Source organism: Palaemon carinicauda, chromosome 10 (assembly GCF_036898095.1).
Source record: "Palaemon carinicauda isolate YSFRI2023 chromosome 10, ASM3689809v2, whole genome shotgun sequence".
In the NCBI taxonomy this organism is placed as follows: Eukaryota; Metazoa; Arthropoda; class Malacostraca; order Decapoda; family Palaemonidae; genus Palaemon; species Palaemon carinicauda.
Genome location: NC_090734.1, coordinates 106,824,361 through 106,836,860, shown reverse-complemented (window position 1 = coordinate 106,836,860; position 12,500 = coordinate 106,824,361).

Here is a 12,500-nt window from a genome sequence, read left to right as displayed (position 1 = left end):
CCTTGCTGTGTGCATGGAGGACCCTCTTTATGATCTCATAGGCAACATTCTTGGAGCAACGAGGTTGGAGGAACCCACATCCGGCGCTTTATTAACAAGAGCTGGGGCAAAGACATCTAAATCTGCATTCCAAAAGCTGAAAACGTCAGACTCTAAGATTTCTTGGGACATGGGTTCAAAGGAAATCCAGAAAGAGCAAGAAGAGGATCCAAGCTTAAGATCTCTGCGAGATGATGCAAGAACTGGTAAATCTATTACTAGAGATGGAAAAGGTAAGGCAGTTTTTGAGAGAGGATTGTTGTTCAGAATACATTCAGACAGAGGTATTGAACACAAGTAACTAGTATTACCGTTTAAGCTTCGATAGGGTGTGATGAGCATGGCACATGAAGGAATACTTGGAGGTCATTTGGGTGCTGAGAAGACCTTGGGTAGAATAAGGCAGGAATTTTACTGGCCAGGTATTGGGGCAGCAGTAAAGAGATTCTGTCAGTCGTGTGACATTTGTCAGAAAACTTATCCTAGAGGAAAAGTTGGAAAGGTACATTTGGGAGAGGTACCGCTTATTGACACTTCTTTATAACGTGTTGCTGTTGACTTGATAAGACCTATTTTACCAAGAAGTAGTTCTGGTAAAAAATATATCCTGACCATGGTTGATTATGCAACCAGATACCCTGAAGCCATAGCCTTACCATCAATCGAAATTGAGCGTGTAGCTGATGCCTTGTTGGGTTTCTTTTCTAAAGTCGGGATTCCTGAAGAAATGGTGACTGATAGAGGCAGTCAATTTACATTGCAGATGATGGATGAATTTAGAGGTCTTTTGTCAATCAAGCATCTTCCTACAACCCCTTATCATGCGATTCCAAACGGTCTAGTTGAAAAGTTCAATGTTACGTTGAAATCTATTATTAAAAAGATGTGTGTTGAACAACCTACTACTTGTGATAGATACCTGCCAGCAGTTCTCTTTGTATACCGAGAATCTCTACAAGCAAGCATGGGGTTTTCCCCTATTGAATTATTATACGGGAGAACGGTGCCTGGCCCTTTAGCTATTCTGAGAGATTTGTTGGATAATGAGAGAAATGAGGAAGAGGTAAGAACTACTTACGATTATGTATTCAACCTTCGAGAAAGATTAGAAGAAACTTGTAAGTTGGCCCAAGAGGAATTGAGGAAGTCGCAAGGTGAATATAAATTCTTTTATGATAAAAAGGCTAAAAATAGAACATTTAAAATTGGCAGTGAAGTTCTCTTACTATTACCCAAGGCTAATAATAAATTGTTACTTCAGTAGAAGGGTCCTTTTCATGTTGTTGTTGTGAGGGGGAAGATGGATTATGTAATTCAATTAAATGGGAAAAGGAAACTTTATCATGCTAACTTGCTTAAAGCTTATATTATTATTATTATTATTACTATCCAAGCTACAACCCTAGTTGGAAAAGCAAGATGCTATAAGCCCAGGGGCTCCAACAGGGAAAAATAGCCCAGTGAGGAAAGGAAATAAGGAAATAAATAAGTGAAGAGAACAAATTAACAATAAATCATTCTAATAACAGTAACAACGTCAAAACAGACATGTCATATATAAACTATTAACATCATCAAAAACAAATATGTCATAAATAAACTATAAAAGACTCAAGTCCGCCTGGTCAACAAAAAAGCATTTGCTCCAACTTTGAACTTTTGAAGTTCTACTAATTCAACCACCCGATTAGGAAGATCATTCCACAACTGGGTAACAGCTGGAATAAAACTTCTAGAGTACTGCGTAGTATTGAGTTTCGTGATAGAGAAGGCCTGGCTATTAGAATTAACTGCCTGCCTAGTATTACGAACAGGATAGAATTGTCCAGGGAGATCTGAATGTAAAGGATGGTCAGAGTTATGAAAAATCTTATGCAACATGCATAATGAACTAATTGAACGACGATGCCAGAGATTAATATCTAGATCAGGAATAAGAAATTTAATAGACCGTAAGTTTCTGTCCAACAAATTAAAATGAGAATCAGCAGCTGAAGACCAGACAGGAGAACAATACTCAAAAGAAGGTAGAATGAAAGAATTAAAACACTTCTTCAGAATAGATTGATCACCGAAAAAGTGGAGGTACAATTGCAGTGGTCGAGGAGGATCCACAGGAGGATTTCTCACCCCTACTAGTGCCTGATACTGGACCTTTACCTACTTGGGAACAAGCCAATCGGAATAAGGAATTGCAGGAAAATCAAAAGCATAATTTGGAAGCTCTCCTTAGCCGCTACAGAGAGGTGGTGTCGGACATTCCCGGGCGCACTCACGTGATCAAACACCAAATCAGGTTGGTAAGAGGAGAAATTGTTAAAGTAAAACCCTACAAAATTCCCTATGCTTTACGCAGAGATGTGAATTCAGAAATAGAATCTATGAAAGTTTTGGATATTATTGAGCCTTCAAGTTCTCCATATTCAGCCCCTAAGGTAGTGGTTTCAAAACCTGATAACTCAAAGCGAATTTATCTAGATTTTAGAAGATTGAAAGCCTTAACTAATTTTGATAGTGAGCCTATGTGTGACCCTGAGCAGATATTTGCCAGCTTAACTGGAAGTATATATTTCTCTAAGAGGGATTTATCCCGCGGATATTGGCAAATTCCTTTGGATGAGGATAGTAAACAGGATACTGCATTTCAAACAGATTTAGGACTGTACCAGTTTAAAGTGCTTCCATTTGGACTTGTGAATGCCCCAGCCACTTTCAATAAGATGATGAGAAGTTTATTTGCAGGTTTAGAGGGTGTGAGTTTTTTTTAGATGATTTGATAATTCATTCTAAAACATGGCAAGAGCATTTGTATCTTTTGGAAGAAGTTTTGAGTAGACTAAAAAAATCTGGACTAACAGCTAAACCTACTAAATGTTTCTTTGGCATGTATTCAATTGAATATTTGGGACACGTTGTAGGCGGGAATAAAATGTGGCCTACTAAAGATAAAGTGGAGAAAATTGTTGGTGCCAAACATCCGAGGACCAAGAAGGAATTGCGCTCATTTTTGGGATTATGCTGTTATTATCGCAAATTCATTCCAAATTACTGTACCATCGCATCCTGTCTTACAGATCTCACCAAGAAAAATCAGCCTAATAACCTCTTGTGGAATCAATAGCATGACCGGGCGTTTGTTTCTCTTAAGAACAAAACTGCTGCAGAGCCTGTTCTTTTACTTCCAGATTTGCAGACTGAATTTGTATTACGTACAGATGCTTCGAACGCTGGATTGGGTGCCATACTTCTGCAAGTAGTGGATGGAGTGAAGCGTCCGATTGGTTATGAAAGTAGAAAATTGCTACCGAGGGAAACTAAGTATGCTGCCGTGAAGAAGGAGTGCCTAGCAATAGTCTGGGGGATTCAGAAGATTGCATTCTTCTTTGCATGGAAGCTCCTTCGTTCTGGAGACTGATCACAAGCCCTTGGCTTATCTTCAAACTGCTCGAGAATTAAATCCAAGATTAATGGGTTGGTCAATGAGTCTACAACCATATCACTTCAATATAAGAGTTATAAAAGGCTCAGAGAATGTTGGAGCTGATTATTTGAGCAGATGTGAAACGGATATATAAGTTGCAAGTACAGAAAATTGTTATTTTCTTTTTTTAAGGGGGAGGTATTGTCAACGTGTACTTATATATATTTGTTTATTATTTAGGTTATTACTATATTTAAAAGCATAGTAAGTAATGTTTGTATGTATATAGGGATTACAGAGTAAGCCGAGTTAAAGACCCAACTGTTATTACCAACGAAGTCTTGTTACCGTGAAGATTGGTTGTGATATTTTGTTTTGGAGAGTTGTTTAGTTACTGTTTCTCTCTCTTCAGATGTGAAATGGGGATCAGCAGAAATAACTAGGAGTGAATTTGTGGTGCTGTTGTGCGGAAGAAGTTGAGATCCCTGCCACCTAGGATTTTATATATCAGCCCTACTTGAAAGTGGTCTTCGTCAGTGTTGGTTGTTTACAGTCACCGAAGTATTGGTACTTGGTGTTAAATGGTAAATGTAACGGTAATCGTAAAATGTTCACTGGTCGCTATGATCGAGAGAGAGAGAGAGAGAGAGAGAGAGAGCGTGTTTATTGGCCTATCGAAGACACGAAAGCATGTTTGAGGGTTGTGTCCTTATGCACGAGGGATAAGTGACCAACTACACGGCAGTATTCGCGAGTGTACTCTTTATCTTTTCACTGTATTTGCTTATTGTTAAATAAGATACCTATTGTTTATATATATTGTGTAAAATCGGATAGCAATCATTTATATTTGTTACGTACATTATTATTGATGAAATGAACACCGTTCTTTGATATTTGTTTGACATTTATTATAACCACGTGACTATTATTCTATATTATTAACCTTTATTATCAATTAAATGTTATGTATTATTTTTGCTAATGTTATAATTATAACTTTAAAAAACTCTTATACTTGTTTATCACCACTTCGTCTACAACATTTAAAAGACTAAAAGAACCTCCAAGTGCTATTGCACAGCTTGTGTTTAAATATATTAATTAGTGCATAGTACTTGTGACATCTAGCAAACGTGACAGGATGTAGACAGTGGTTTAAAAGATAAATTGTGTTAAAATTGAATAATCTTAAAATCAGTCTGTAAGTACGTCTTCTATTGCGGAATTAACAGGTCTCGGAAAAGAGCTTGGTTATCAAGGCGAAGACCTTGGAAGATTTGTAAATGATGAACAAAGTGCTTTAAGGGATATTAGAAATAAGGAACGAGAATTGGAACGTGAAAAACTAGAAACTGCTCGTGAGGAAAGAGAAAGGGATTGCCTGGAGAAAGAAAAGGAGCGTGAATATGAACGTGGAAAAAGCGAGAGAGATAGAGCTCATGAGATTAGTTTGTATAATATGCAAGAATCTTTGCAAAAACAAAAGATTAAGAAATTGAAACTGCAAAGAGAAATAAAGGACTTGCTAGTTAATACCGGAGGCTCCGATACTGAAATTAACCAGGTAAGAGTAAAAGTTAAAGGTCTTTCTATTCCTGATTTTGATGAAAACAAAGATGATATTAATGCATGTCTTAGGAGGTTTGAAGTTCTTGCCAGTGCAGCTAAGTGGCCTAAAGAGGATTGAGCTATAATTCTAAGTTCACATTTAAAGGGTGCAGCTTTGGAAGTTTACATTAGACTTTCACCTGAGGATTATTTGGATTATAATAAGGTTTCTGAATCACTTATGAAAAGATTTGATTGTACTGAGGAAGGTTTCAGAGTAAAGTTTCGATCACTTAAACCTCAGAAGAATGAGCTAGTTCAACAGTTTGTGTCTAGATTAAGACATCTCTTGAAGAGGTGGATTGAAATGTTGAAGTGTGAAATGACTTGTGAAGGATTAACTGATTTATTTCTTATGGAGCAATTTTTGCAGAGTTGGGGCAGGCAGTTGCAGGTACATCTGAGAGAGCGATTACCATTATCGTTTAACAAAATGATTGAATTAGCAAAAAGTTATGTTCAAGTTCATGGAGGTTTATTTCATAATTCTAAATATTTTTCTACAGTACGTAGTGACCGAGTTGACTTGTCCGGGGAAGCTCTTCCTTAGCAGATGGCAAAACCCATTAGATGTCCACCCTCTATTAAGTGTTTTGAATGTGGAAAAGTAGGTCATAAGGATTCTAGTTGTCTAGAACATTCAAAAGGATCTAAGAAAAGTGGTCATGCTGCAGCAGGAGAAGTTTTTTATTGGACCAAAAAGGGACATAAAGGAAATTTTAAAGACCCTGTTGCGGATATAAAAAATGAAGTGTTTATAAATGATCATACTGAGTTGGCAAGTGTTGCTTCTGATATGCCTGTCGAGGAGGGTATTTTATACAAAAACCCAGTAAAAGTTTTGAGGGACACTGGTTGTACAACTATTGTAGCCAGAAAGGACTTAGTGCCTGTTGAATGTTTTACTGGTAAGTACAGTAGGATTTGATATATGAACAAGAATCTTGTAGAAACTTATCCTTTGGCTGGAATATATATTCAATATCCCTTTTTCACGGGTACTAGCTTTGCTGTGTGCATGGAAGACCCTCTTTATGATCTCATAGGCAACATTCCTGGAGCAACAAGGTTGGAGGAACCAAAATCCAGCGCTGTATTAACGAGAGCTGGGGCAAAGACATCTAAATCTGCATTCCAAAAGCTGAAAACGTCGGACTCTAAGATTTCTTGGGACATGGATTCAAAGGAAATCCAGAAAGAGCAATAAGAAGATCAAAGCTTAAGATCTCTGCGAGATGATGCAAGAACTGGTAAAGCTGTTACTAGAGATGGAAAAGGTAAGGCAGTTTTTGAGAGAGGATTGTTGTTCAGAATATATTCAGACAGAGGTATTGAACACAAGTAACTAGTATTACCGTTTAAGCTTCGAGAGTGTTTGATGAGCATGGCACATGAAGGAATACTTGGAGGTCATTTGGGTGCTGAGAAGACCTTAGGTAGAATAAGGCAGGAATTTTACTGGCCAGGTATTGGGGCAGCAGTAAAGAGATTCTGTCAGTCGTGTGACATTTTTCAGAAAACTTATCCTAGAGGAAAAGTTGGAAAGGTACCTTTGGGAGAGGTACCGCTCATTGACACTTCTTTATAACGTGTTGCTGTTGACTTGATAGGACCTATTTTGCCAAGAAGTAGTTCTGGTAACAAATATATCCTGACCATGGTTGATTATGCAACAAGATACCCTGAAGCCATAGCCTTACCATCTATAAAAACTGAGCGTGTAGCTGATGCCTTGTTGAGTTTCTTTTCCAGAGTGGGGAATCCTGAAGAAATGGTGACTGATAGAGGCAGTCAATTTACATCGCAGATGATGGACGAAGTTAGAGGTCTTTTGTCAATCAAGCATCTTCCTACAACCCCTTATCAGGCGATGGCAAACGGTCTAGTTGAAAAGTTCAATGGTACGTTGAAATCTATTATTGAAAAGATGTGTGTTGAACAACCTACTACTTGGGATAGATACCTGCCAGCAGTTCTCTTTGCACACCGAGAATCTCCACAAGCAAGCATGGGGTTTTCCCCTTTTGAATTATTATACGGGAGAATGGTGCGGGGCCCTTTAGCTATTCTGAGAGATTTGTGGTTTAAGGAGAGAAATGAGGAAGAAGTAAGAACTACTTACGATTATGTATTCAACCTTCGAGACAGATTAGAAGAAACTTGTAAGTTGGCCCAAGAGGAATTGAGGAAGTCGCAAGGTAAATATAAATTCATTTATGATAAAAAGGCTAAAAATAGAACATTTAAAATTGGCAGTCAAGTTCTTTTACTATTACCCAAGGTTAATAGTAAATTGTTTCTTCAGTGGAAGGTTCCTTTTCATGTTGTTGGTGTGAGGGGGAAGATGGATTATGAAATTCAATTAAATGGGAAAAGGAAACTTTATCATGCTAACTTGTTTAAAGCTTATATTTTAAGGAATAAAAGTTCTGTAGAAGTTCGAGAAAGTGGAGGTACAATTGCAGTGGTCGAGGAGGATCCACAGGATGATTTTTCACCCCTACTAGTGCCTGATACTGGACCTTTACCTACTTGGGAACAAGCCAATCTGAATAAGGAATCGCAGGAAAATCAAAAGCATAATTTGGAAGCTCTCCTTAGCCGCTACAGAGAGGTAGTGTCGGACATTCCCGGGCGCACTCACATGATCAAACACCAAATCAGGTTGGTAAGAGAAGAAATTGTTAAAGTAAAACCCTACAAAATTCTCTATGCTTTACGCAGAGATTTGAATTCAGAAATAGAAAATATGAAAGTTTTGGATATTATTGAGCCTTCAAGTTTTCCATATTCAGCCCCTATGGTAGTGGTTTCGAAACCTGATACATCAAAGCGAATTCGTCTAGATTTTAGAAGATTGAACGCCGTAACTATTTTTGATAATGAGCCTATGTGTGACCCTGAGCAGATATTTGCCAGCTTAACTGGAAGTATATATTTCTTTAAGAGCGTTTTATCCCGCGGATACTGGCAAATTCCTTTGGATGAGGATAGTAAACAGTATACTGTATTTCAAACAGATTTAGGACTGTACCAGTTTAAAGTGTTTCCATTTGGACTTGTGAATGCCCCAGCCACTTTCAATAAGATGATGAGAAGTTTATTTGCAGGTTTAGAGGGTGTGAGTTTTTTTCTAGATGATTTGATAATTCATTCTAAAACTTGGCAAGAGCATTTGTATCTTTTGGAAGAAGTTTTGAGTAGACTAAAAAAATCTGGACTAACAGCTAAACCTATTAAATGTTTCTTTGGCATGTATTCAATTGAATATTTGGGACACGTTGTAGGCGGGAATAAAATGTGGCCTACTAAAGATAAAGTGGAGAAAATTGTTGGTGCAAAACATCCGAGGACCAAGAGGGAATTGCGCTCATTTTTGGGATTATGTGGTTATTATCGGAAATTCATTCCAAATTACTCTACCATCGCGTCCTGTCTTACAGATCTCACCAAGAAAAATCCGCCTAATAACCTCTTGTGGATTGAAATGCATGACCGGGCGTTTGTTTCTCTTAAGAACAAAACTGCTGCAGAGCCTATTCTTTTACTTCCAGATTTGCAGACCGAATTTCGTATTATGTACAGATGCTTCGAACGCTCGATTGGGTGCCATACTTCTGCAAAATTTCTACCGAGGGAAACTAAGTATGCTGCCGTGGAGGAGTGCCTAGCCATAGTCTGGGGGATTCAGAAGTTCGCAGTCTTATTTGTATGGAAGATCCTTCGTTCTGGAGACTGATCACAAGCCCTTGGCTTATCTTCAAACTGCTCGAGAATTAAATCCAAGATTAATGGGTTGGTCATTTAGTCTACAACCATATCACTTCAAAATAAAAGTTATAAAAGGCTCAGAGAATGTTGGAGCTGATTGTTTAAGCAGATGTGAAACTGATATATAAGTTGCAAGTACAGAAAATTGTTATTTTCTTTTTTTAAGGGGGAGGTATTGCCACCGTGTACTTATATATATTTGTTTATTATTCAGGTTATTACTATATTTAAAAGCATAGTAAGTAATGTTTGTATGTATATAGGGATTACAGAGTAAGCCGAGTTAAAGACCCAACTGTTATTACCAACGAAGTCTTGTTACCGTGCAGATTGGTTGTGATATTTTGTTTTGAACAGTTGTTTAGTTACTGTTTCTCTCTCTTCAGAGGTGAAATGGGGATCAGCAGATATAACTAGGAGTGAATTCATGGTACTGTTGTGCAGAAGAAGTCGAGATCCTTGCCAACTAGGATTTTATATATCAGCCCTACTTGAAAGTGGTCTTCGTCAGTGTTGGTTGTTTACCGTCACCAAAGTATTGGTACTTGGTGTTTATCGGTAAATGTTACGGTAATCGTGAAATGTGCACTGGTCGCTATGATCGAGAGAGAGAGAGAGAGAGAGAGAGAGAGAGAGAGAGAGAGAGAGAGAGAGAGAGAGAGAGAGAGAGAGAGAGAGAGAGCGTGTTTATTGGCCTATCAAAGACACGAAAGCATGTTTGAGGGTTGTGGCATTATGCACAAGGGATAAGTGACCGACCACACGGCAGTATTCGCAAGTGTACTCTTTATCTTTTCACTGTATTTGCTTATTGTTCAATAAGATACCTATTGCTTATATATATGATGTAAAATCGGATAGCAATCATTTATATTTGTTACGTACATTATTATTGATGAAATGAACACCGTTCTTTGATATTTGTTTGACATTTATTATAACCACGTGAATATTATTCTATATTATTAACCTTTATTATCAATTAAATGTTATATATTTTTTTTTGCTAATGTTATAATTAAAACTTTAAAAAACTCTTATACTTGTTCATCACCACTTCGTCTACAACATTTAAAAGACTAAAAGAACCTTCATCTGCTATTGCATAGCTTGTGTTTAAATATATTAATTAGTGAATAGTACTTGTGACATCTGGCAAAAGTGACAGGATGTAGACAGTAGTTTAAAAGATAAATTGTGTTAAAATTGAGTAATCTTAAAATCAGTCTGTAAGTAGATCTTCTATTGCGGAATTAACAGGTCTCGGAAAAGAGCTTGGTTATGAAGGCGAAGACCTTAGAAGATTTGTAAGTGATGAACAAAGTGCTTTAAGGAATATTAGAAATAAGGAACGAGAATTGGAACGTGAAAAACTAGAAGCCGTTCGTGAGGAAGGAGAAAGGGAACGCCTGGAGAAAGAAAAGGAGCGTGAATATGAACTTGGAAAAAGCGAGAGAGATAGAGCTCATGAGATTAGTTTGTATAATATGCAAGAATCTTTGCAAAAACAGGAGATTAAGAAATTGAAACTGCAAAAAGAAATAAAGGATTTGCCAGTCAATACCGGAGGCTCCAACACTGAAATTAACCAGGTAAGAGTAAAAGTTAAAGGTCTTTCTATTCCTGATTTTGATGAAAACAAAGATGATATTGATGCATATCTTAGGAGGTTTGAAGTTCTTGCCAGTGCAGCTAAGTGGCCGAAAGAGTATTGGGCTATAATTCTAAGTTCACATTTAAAGGGTGCAGATTTGGAAGTTTACGTTAGACTTTCACCTGAGGATGCTTTGGATTATAATAAGGTTTCCGAATCACTTATGAAAAGATTTGATTGTACTGAGGAAGGTTTCAGAGTAAAGATTCGATCACTTAAACCTCAGAAGAATGAGCTAGTTCAACAGTTTGTGTCTAGATTAAGACATCTCTTGAAGAGGTGGATTGAAATGTCGAAGTGTGAAATGACTTGTGAAGGCTTAATTGATTTATTTCTTATGGAGCAATTTTTGCAGAGTTGTGGCAGGCAGTTGCAGGTACATCTGAGAGAGCGATTACCATTATCGTTTAACAAAATGATTGAATCAGCAGAAAGTTATGTTCAAGTTCATGGAGGTTTATTTCATAATTATAAATATATTTCTACAGTACATAGTGACCGAGTTGACTTGTCCGGGGAAGCTCTTCATTAGCAGATGGCTAAGCCCATTAGATGTCCACCCTCTATTAATTGTTTTGAATGTGGACAAGTAGGTCATAAGGTTTCTAGTTGTCTAGAACATGCAAAAGGATCCAAGAAAAGTGGTCATGCTGCAGCAGGAGAAGTTTTTTATTGGACCAAAAAGGGGCATAAATGAAATTTTAAAGATCCTGTTGAGGATATAAATAATGAAGTGTTTAAAAATGATCATACTGAGTTGGCAAGTGTTGCTTCTGATATGCCTGTCGAATAGGGTATTTTATACGGAAATCCAGTGAAAGTTTTGAGGGACACTGGTTGTACAACTGTCGTAGCCAGAAAAGACTTGGTGCCTGTTGTATGTTTTACTGGTAAGTACAGTAGGATTCTATATATGAACAAGAATCTTGTAGAAACTTATCCTTTGGCTGTAATATATATTCAATCTCCATTTTTCACGGGTACTACCTTTGCTGTGTGCATGGAGGACCCTCTTTATGATCTCATAGAAAACATTCCTGGAGCAACAAGGTTGGAGGAACCCACATCCGGCGCTTTATTAACGAGAGGTGGGGCAAAGACATCTAAATCTGCATTCCAAAAGCTGAAAACGTCAGACTCTAAGATTTCTTGGGACATGGATTCAAAGGAAATCCAGAAAGAGCAAGAAGAGGATCCAAGCTTAAGATCTCTGCGAGATGATGCAAGAACTGGTAAAGCTGTTACTAGAGATGGAAAAGGTAAGGCAGTTTTTGAGAGAGGATTGTTGTTCAGAATATATTCAGACAGAGGTATTGAACACAAGTAACTAGTATTACCGTTTAAGCTTCAAGAGGGTTTGATGAGCATGGCACATGAAGGAATACTTGGAGGTCATTTGGGTGCTGAGAAGACCTTAGGTAGAATAAGGCAGGAATTTTACTGGCCAGGTATTGGGGCAGCAGTAAAGAGATTTTGTCAGTCGTGTGACATTTGTCAGAAAACTTATCCTAGAGGAAAAGTTTGAAAGGTGCCTTTGGGAGAGTTACCGCTCATTGACACTTCTTTATAACGTGTTCATGTTGACTTGATAGGACCTATTTTGCCAAGAAGTAGTTCTGGTAACAAATATATCCTGACCATGGTTGATTATGCAACAAGATACCCTGAAGCCATAACCTTACCATCTATAAAAACTGAGCGTGTAGCTGATGCCTTGTTGGGTTTCTTTTCCAGAGTGGGGAATCCTGAAGAAATGGTGACTGATAGAGGCAGTCAATTTACATCGCAGATGATGGACGAAGTTAGCGGTCTTTTGTCGATCAAGCATCTTCCTACAACCCCTTATCAGGCGATGGCAAACGGTCTAGTTGAAAAGTTCAATGTTACGTTGAAATCTATTATTAAAAAGATGTGTGTTGAACAACCTACTACTTGGGATAGATACCTGCCGGCAGTTCTTTCTGCATACCGAGAATATCCACAAGCAAGCATGGGGTTTTCCAC